This window comes from Larus michahellis, chromosome 6 (assembly GCF_964199755.1).
Source record: "Larus michahellis chromosome 6, bLarMic1.1, whole genome shotgun sequence".
Taxonomy (NCBI): domain Eukaryota; kingdom Metazoa; phylum Chordata; class Aves; order Charadriiformes; family Laridae; genus Larus; species Larus michahellis.
In genome coordinates, this window is record NC_133901.1 from 35,350,970 (window position 1) to 35,358,290 (window position 7,321).

General features: G+C 42.7%; 1 long non-coding RNA gene across 1 annotated transcript; it reads right to left on the minus strand.

The window, feature by feature from the left end:
* Nucleotides 1-367: 367 nt before the first annotated feature.
* Nucleotides 368-5,778, minus strand: LOC141745386 (uncharacterized). Its single transcript, XR_012587745.1, has 3 exons — nucleotides 5,476-5,778; nucleotides 3,721-3,849; nucleotides 368-485 (listed from the first exon to the last, which is right to left on the minus strand). It is a non-coding gene; the product is annotated as an uncharacterized LOC141745386 (long non-coding RNA).
* Nucleotides 5,779-7,321: the final 1,543 nt, after the last annotated feature.

Genomic DNA, 7,321 nt, shown 5'->3' on the forward strand with positions numbered 1-7,321 from the left:
TATTACTGATAGCACACAAAGACTGTCATCATGTCTCCTGCGATACTTAATTCTCCTTAGTTGCAATCGCAGAGAACAAAGACGGAATGGAACTCCCTACTATTTCAATTCACAAGACTCAAGGAGCACTTCAAGGGAACTTCTGGTAGGTTAAAGAGAAGGAATAAGCATATTCAATCATTATGAAAAAAAATAACGAGATAAAGGAGGAAAGGGAGGTTGGTAGCAGGAAGTTTCCATCTCCAATGCCAGCCTGTGGGGAAGAGAACAATGCAAGGAGCTCAACTTTTATCCTGCCTCCTAAATTGGTAGGAAGCAGGAATGAAGGAACTCACCATACCAGCTTGGAGATGCAGCGTGTCATTTAGGGTACAGAGGAGGAATGCATACCGGAGCTTCCTCAAAGTTTCATCAGCCCTCAAATTCTTGCAGAAAGGTGTGAGTAGACTGGTATCTCAAGAAGAGCTGCTGCTTCTTCAGGGAACCTGTCAGACAAACACAGGCAGCTTATTTAAACACCAGTTTAAGAAGGTGGAGGGGAAAAGAATTACTAACATGCAAGCAGTAGCATCAACTTAAGAGCATCCCTCCTGCTGTCGTGACATTGGTCTGTTAGGCATCCATGGGCAAGTGAAAACAGTAGCGAACTAAAAATGTTCAAAACCAAAGAGCTATTCTCAGATGGCCTGAAAACTGTACAAGTTGGCAGCATATACTAGTGGCAGCATGCCCAAACAGTGAGGGACAAGGTTATGGCCTCAGTCCCTGAGTGCTTGCCAACATCTGGCGGCAGATGCTAAGAGAACACATGCTTCCCATTACACCAGCAGTTGGAGGATACATTTGATAGCATCCTGCTCCTACAGCCATCAAGCATTAGCACAAAGCACTTATGATCAAGACTGTCAAGGCAGAGGGGGCAAAGCATCTTTTCAGAACACCTCTCTTTATCTGCTGCATTTAAATGCATTCCACTTGACTACAGATTACAGTAGCATTTGGAACATAATTTCTTATTTTTTCTATACATCTTACCGTGTTGATTTTTTTTCCCCTATATGTATAAGAATCTCAATCAGATAACATGCAGAACATTAACTTCAGAATACCAAACACAGCACATGGCTGTTCCTCTGACATCCTTTTGTGACTGAATATATAGAGAAATTACGATGATTTGGTAGAATTCTAGGTTCTAGGACTTCAACATAAAGAAACAAGCTCATAACAGCTGAGTCCTTTCTTAGCTACTTCTATCGCTAACTTCAGCGGCCAGCCTTCCCATACATACTGATGGAAGGTGTGCTATTGTTTGGCACATGTCACCATCACCCTCTGCATCTGATCAAAAAGAATAAAGACAATCAGATTTACAGAGGCACAAAGATGCAGATGCCTAAGCACTTAACCCCCACAGAAACACAGGCTACAAATAAATATCCAAGACAACAGAAAATACTACAACTACAGACAGGAGACAAGCTGAAGTTAACAAGCAGCTGAATTCTCCTGAGACATGCAGTGATCAAAGCCTTGACTTAGTTCTACACCCTATGGTTTGGATGTGTCTCCATAGTTGACTGAAAAGAATTGGGTAACTGTAAAGAAGCATTTTATATAATTTTAATGTACAAGAACACTCCATACTTGAAAAGAATACATTTCATTAACAGTTTTCAGGCATCTAACAAAAAGATATAGTATATTGAGCACTAATGTCCTTTTTCTTTTCATTTTCTTAATCAAAGGAAAAAGAGGTAGAACAAGTACTATTAACGAATAATGGCTGTACATGGAAAGCACATTAACAGACAAATGAACAGTATGAGATTGGTACTGCACAAAAGAGTCTTTGCTAAAATTAGAGCTGCAGAACAGCAACATAGAATTGTTGATGACTGGTCAAAAGAGGGAAGAGAAAATGACAGATAATCTGCTCCAGCCCCTATTCCAGGATGTACCTGCACCAAGAAGACTTGGTTTGGCTAATATTTAAAAAACTGACTGAGGATAAAGGCTATATAGTCTGCCTGGCAATCCCTGCTAGTACTTCACTATTTCTAGCTTGCACGGTTGTTCTGAACATTTACCAGTACCTCCTCTGCTAAAATTTACACCTCCAACCTCACATCCAGTCAGCAAATATGAGTAGCAGGGTATTTCTTTCCTATCCAGAGCAGTACTGTACGTCTGAAGACTGCTACAGCCCTTTAGTCAGGCACCACCACTGGTTCAAGAAAATGATGTGCCATGGCTCCAGACTCATTGCCAGCTTTCACAGTATTCTGAAAAAGTAACAAGTTACTCTTGCCCAGATTCTACACTAGGCCTCTGCTGTGGGCCACCGTTAAAGCAAGTTCACTGGACCAAGCTGTGACCCATTACAGTTGTTCTTACACTACACATTCCCTTCTCTAGGCTGGATAATTCAGTTCCTTCTGCGAGGAAATGTTGCTCATATTTCCTGCATTTTCCCCAGTTCTGCTGCACCAGACACAGTAGTTATTAGTCTTCCTAGTGCTAAGATCAAAAGGATCATTTCTGCACTTCTAACAGGAAATATTCCTGTTACATTATCTCCTAGTACAATGGTTACCTCTTTTCTTAACAAAGTGACATTATTGACCCATGATTACCTTGCTGCTTTTCTGCAGAACTCTCTCAGAGTGTTCTCCATCTTGTTTTTCTGCAGGTTACTTTTCCTACTTTAGCCTGGAACATTGTACACGTCTCTTCTGACTTCACCTAAACGCTTTCTCAACTTTGGCAATAGCATTTTGGATTCCTGTGGGGGAAGGGGGACAACGCCTGTAACATTAAAAAAGAACCAAAAAAAAACCCTGATGATGTTCTTAGGAGTAGAGTAGGGAGGCCGAACACCTCCATTCCCCCTGGTTGGGCTACATCTTTCCCAAGACAAGAGTAACACAACTTCCCTAATCTACCATCGCCTTCTTGGGGCCACATTGCATTTCAGGAAATGTAATCCTTCTAGGATTTCAGCTTACAGGAGACAGAGGAAGGGTGCGAAGAAGGGTGCATTTCCTATGCGGTAAAGATTTACAGAACTATATTTTAATGTCTGAGGTTTTTTTAAGGCAATTCATAGACTTCAACACATCCAAACAATTCATGTCAATTCAATAAAGCAGAATATTCTACATCAGTTTTTTGGGTTGGGCAAAAATATTTAAAGTCAAGTGAAATGCGCGGCAACATTTTCCCATGAGAAAGTTTCTGCTTTGCAGCTACTTCATTTTCTGTCAAAAGTCCTTCCTACCAGACACTAAGCAGGACTCTGTGCCAGGGAAACATGATGGAAGGAGAATGTAAACGTGCAGGAGGCAGGAAAGCAGTGAAGAACAGAAGTGAAACTTGACCAGACATTTGAAACAAAGGGAGCCTGAAACCACAAACTCCCAGTGGGTAATGATTTTTCCCCTTATAACTACTTTCTGGCAACTACCAGTCACTGATGCACAGTCACTGGTTTAGCAGGTGCTATTTTGGTTTCCAATAGCGTTACTTTAAAAGCCAGAATGTCATATAATAGGAAAACAAGTGTTCCCTCAATATAGCCTATTTTCCTCAAGACATCAATTTTGCATTAGTTACACCAAATTTCTTTAATCCCTTACTGCAGGTACACTATAACCATCATTTTCAACATTCTACAGTTCTTGTCAGTTAATAGCCCATACTTCCCTTACATTAAATTACCTGGACAAGAAAGAGAATCCAGAGTGCTCTATGCAGCAATGAATGGGAAGAACAAGCCTCAGGAAACTACTGGAACAGCCTGCAGCCATCAAGCTTCAGCAAGCTCTGAGGCACATCTGAAGATTCAAGCTGAAAGTAAAGCATATTTAAATCTCTTTAGCTGCATCCCCGACTATTCACTGACTATCTAGCCTCAGATCTCATCTGTTTACCTAGCTTAAAAAAGTACACTGAAGTAAAGCTCCTCCAAGTACATATCGATCCCTTGCTTTCATGTGTCTCTGTTCTGAAAGCTGTACTTTCCTGGCTGTGACCTACCCACTATTTTCAGAACTGTTACTAACTACACCACCAAGATAAGAAAGCTTCTAAATGAGCATTGTTATTGCATCATTGAGCTCAACAGTTAATAATTATTTGCTGTCAGGCTTTTTGAAGTCACTTATTTTACCAGAGACGCTTTGCCTTCCATACCTTCCTGCATGCTAATTTGGAACATAAATTATTTTCAGCTGCACCTCATTACTACACAAAATAAGCAGATCACTCCTCTATCACAATTACTCAAGTTCATCCTCCCCTTCCATTATTTTCAGTGACAAATTAACAGAGAACTTAAATTTTGCTGTCTTTTATTGTGCCAACAGTACAATAAGTAAACCAAGAGGTCCTGAGGGACTGCAACAGCCACAACCCCCTCAAGTTTTACGGAGCTGTTGCCTATTTCTTTTTGACTCCTTGAAAAAAAAAATCTCATCAAAGCCTTTGTTTTAACAAACGCTAAATCTCTTTATTTAGAATAGTAATTCTCCAATAGATTTTGATTAACAACAGTTTGAATTATGCTTATGCCATGCGTGCTTTAAATACCAGGAAAGTTATCTAAAATTATAATAATTAAATTTTGTATGTATTATATAAACAAAAAGAGTACAGCGATATCTGAAGACATATTTTTCCCTAACGTTGTAGTTCAGCAAATGTACTGTGGATGCTTTTACTCTTTACAGGTCTTTATAGTTAAGGAATCATTTTAGAAAACCGCAGGTTTGCTCTTCTGGATGCTTGCAATAAACAGGTTACTGATGAAGGTATTTTTCAGAGAAAAATCAAGACAGACATGAGGACCACATCAGGATAGACACTTTCTCCCCACTGGACACAAATCTGGGGATGAAACCAAAGCCAGATCCCAGATTGCTAGGTAGCAGCACTACCATAGCACACTATATCGCAGCTATATAGTGCACCACGGCTGCTATAGGAGTGCACCGCAGCTCACCGACATGCCGGCAGTTGGGCATTCAGATATGGCTGATGGCATCCTCCTGGCAACATGCTCCATTTCTCTGAGGAAGAAGACCAACACCCAAGGCCATAAAGATGCTAGAGGGGATTTACCCTCTTCATCCACAGCAAGGTGGGGCTGCCATGTACCCTCAGAATGGGATGGCCAAGGCAAGGGGGAGGCTACAGCCACCACCACTGTCCTGAGCCCACACAGTGAAGGTACAGCAAGAATACAGTGTCACCTTCCCCAGCATGGAAGAAAGCCAATGCGTCCTAAAACAAAGAGTGCCATTACCTACTTTAATGGCCAAGGGAACATATAAAGGCAACTAATTCTGAGGGCTGGCCTTTGGCTGAGGTTAGTCACCTGTTTCAGCTTGTAGGAATGTTAAAATGCTGAGGCAATTGTATCTGTCTGTACCTGAAGGGTGAAAAAAAAATAAATAAAAATACACCAATTCCAACCTGCTTGATGAAAAATGAAGCAGTGCACTGGAGTTATTCCCTTGGAGCCACCTCACTGAGAAAGACACAATGGTAGAAAGGCAGCAGCTCTAAAACCTCACACCTCAGCCGCCGCCGCCATCTTTTCAAACGACGCCATCTTCCCGCCCACCGCCTCCTGTGGACGAACCGTGGCGCTGAGGGGCCGTGCCGGGCTTGAAGGGGGTGGGGGGGTTTTACCGGTTACTCCTCCATATCCCTGCCGTGACAAGGCCCGGGCAGCAGCGGCGCTCGCCCGTCTCCTCAGGGGCAGCGGCCCGTGGCCCGCGGGGGCAGGGTGAGCGGGCGGTGGGAGCCAGCCGGGGCGGGCCGCCTGAGGCGAGCCGCGAGCCCGGCGGCCGGTTCCGCGGGGCCTCAGCCTCCCCACCTGAGGGAAAGGCGCTTCCCCGTCTGTCCCGGCCGGGAGTTGCACCCTTCACCGTAGGAAGGCGGCCCCCCGGTGGCCCGGGGAGAGGGGGCTGCTGCCTCTCTGAGACCAGCCGTTCACCTTCCTCGTCCTCCTCATCCTCCTCCTCCTCCTCTCCCACCCCGCACTGTGCCCTGTGCCGCTGCTTCACCAGGAGAAGGCGAGATTTCCAGGCTTCCCCTAGAGCAAAGCATTGTAACCAAGCGTTTAGGTATGAGGATTACTCACCGCCGTAAAGTTCCGTATTAATAATTTAGAAGCGGAAAGACGATAAAAATTTGACAGCTCCCTCACTAACTGACAAGGTTTAGAATGAATCTCCGTGCGCAGCTAAAGTCGTCTCTTGAATGTCTACCTTTTATTAAAAATAATAGGATCTTGAAATATTTATCAAGATATCAAAGGAAATCAGGCAAGCCAAATTGATTTCTTTAGCTTGCGAAATGCCTGATATGATGCCACGCCACATCTGCCAGACACGGGTTTTTTTAGGATCTCATGTAGTACCGTTCTGTCTTCGAATTATTTCTCCATGTAGTTCTGCTTTTGCATTTGTTAAGGTTCTGTGGCTGCTTTTAAAGTCACCTAATACTGCTCTTCACAAGCCAAAGTGCCCCAGCCTGAGGAGAGAACCTCATCATCTGAAAGGAGGAGTATAATCTAAACCTATATTACCCACAAACAATTGCTAATGAGCTTTTTTTTTTAATGAAATTGCATAATCTTCTGTTATCATTTGACAGCCAGGTCCAACCAGCAAGTATATGATGAAGATACTTCCTAGAAGTATACCCGATTCCTCCATAACACATCCAATGGGCAATTTTATCTGTATTCTGGAAAGGCCAGACTTACTTTTGGGCTGGAAATTTTTTTATTAGGAAATTTTAAACATCCCATCATGATAATCCACCTAACCATCATTCTCTCATTTTTGGTCAAAACAGACATTCTTCGTCCCTTTTGATGCTAATATTTAACAACTTTTTCTGGTTGTTACTCACTTCCATCAACATAAGTCACACTTAAACACCGAGAAGAAATCACAGCTTTGCTTGTTAGTTGGTGATAATCATTTGGAAGGATTTCCTATGCGCCAAAGGAATATAGCCTTACTGTTTAATTGCACTTAATTACTATTGTATGCTCCTAAGCTGACACTAGCAGACAGTTAGATTTTTTCATTACACTAACAACGTATTGACTTCTCCGTCCTGCCAACTGCCCAGGTCACCCAAACACTAAACGCCATAAATCCGGTTGCCATAAATCCAGAATTTCCTTATGGGTCTTTCACCAGTAGGCTCAGCAGAAGAAAAACACTGTGATTTATTTTCTTTTCTGTATTGGACATGACTGAACTTTGTTCTCATTTGAAGACAGGTTGCTTTCTGCTTTTAC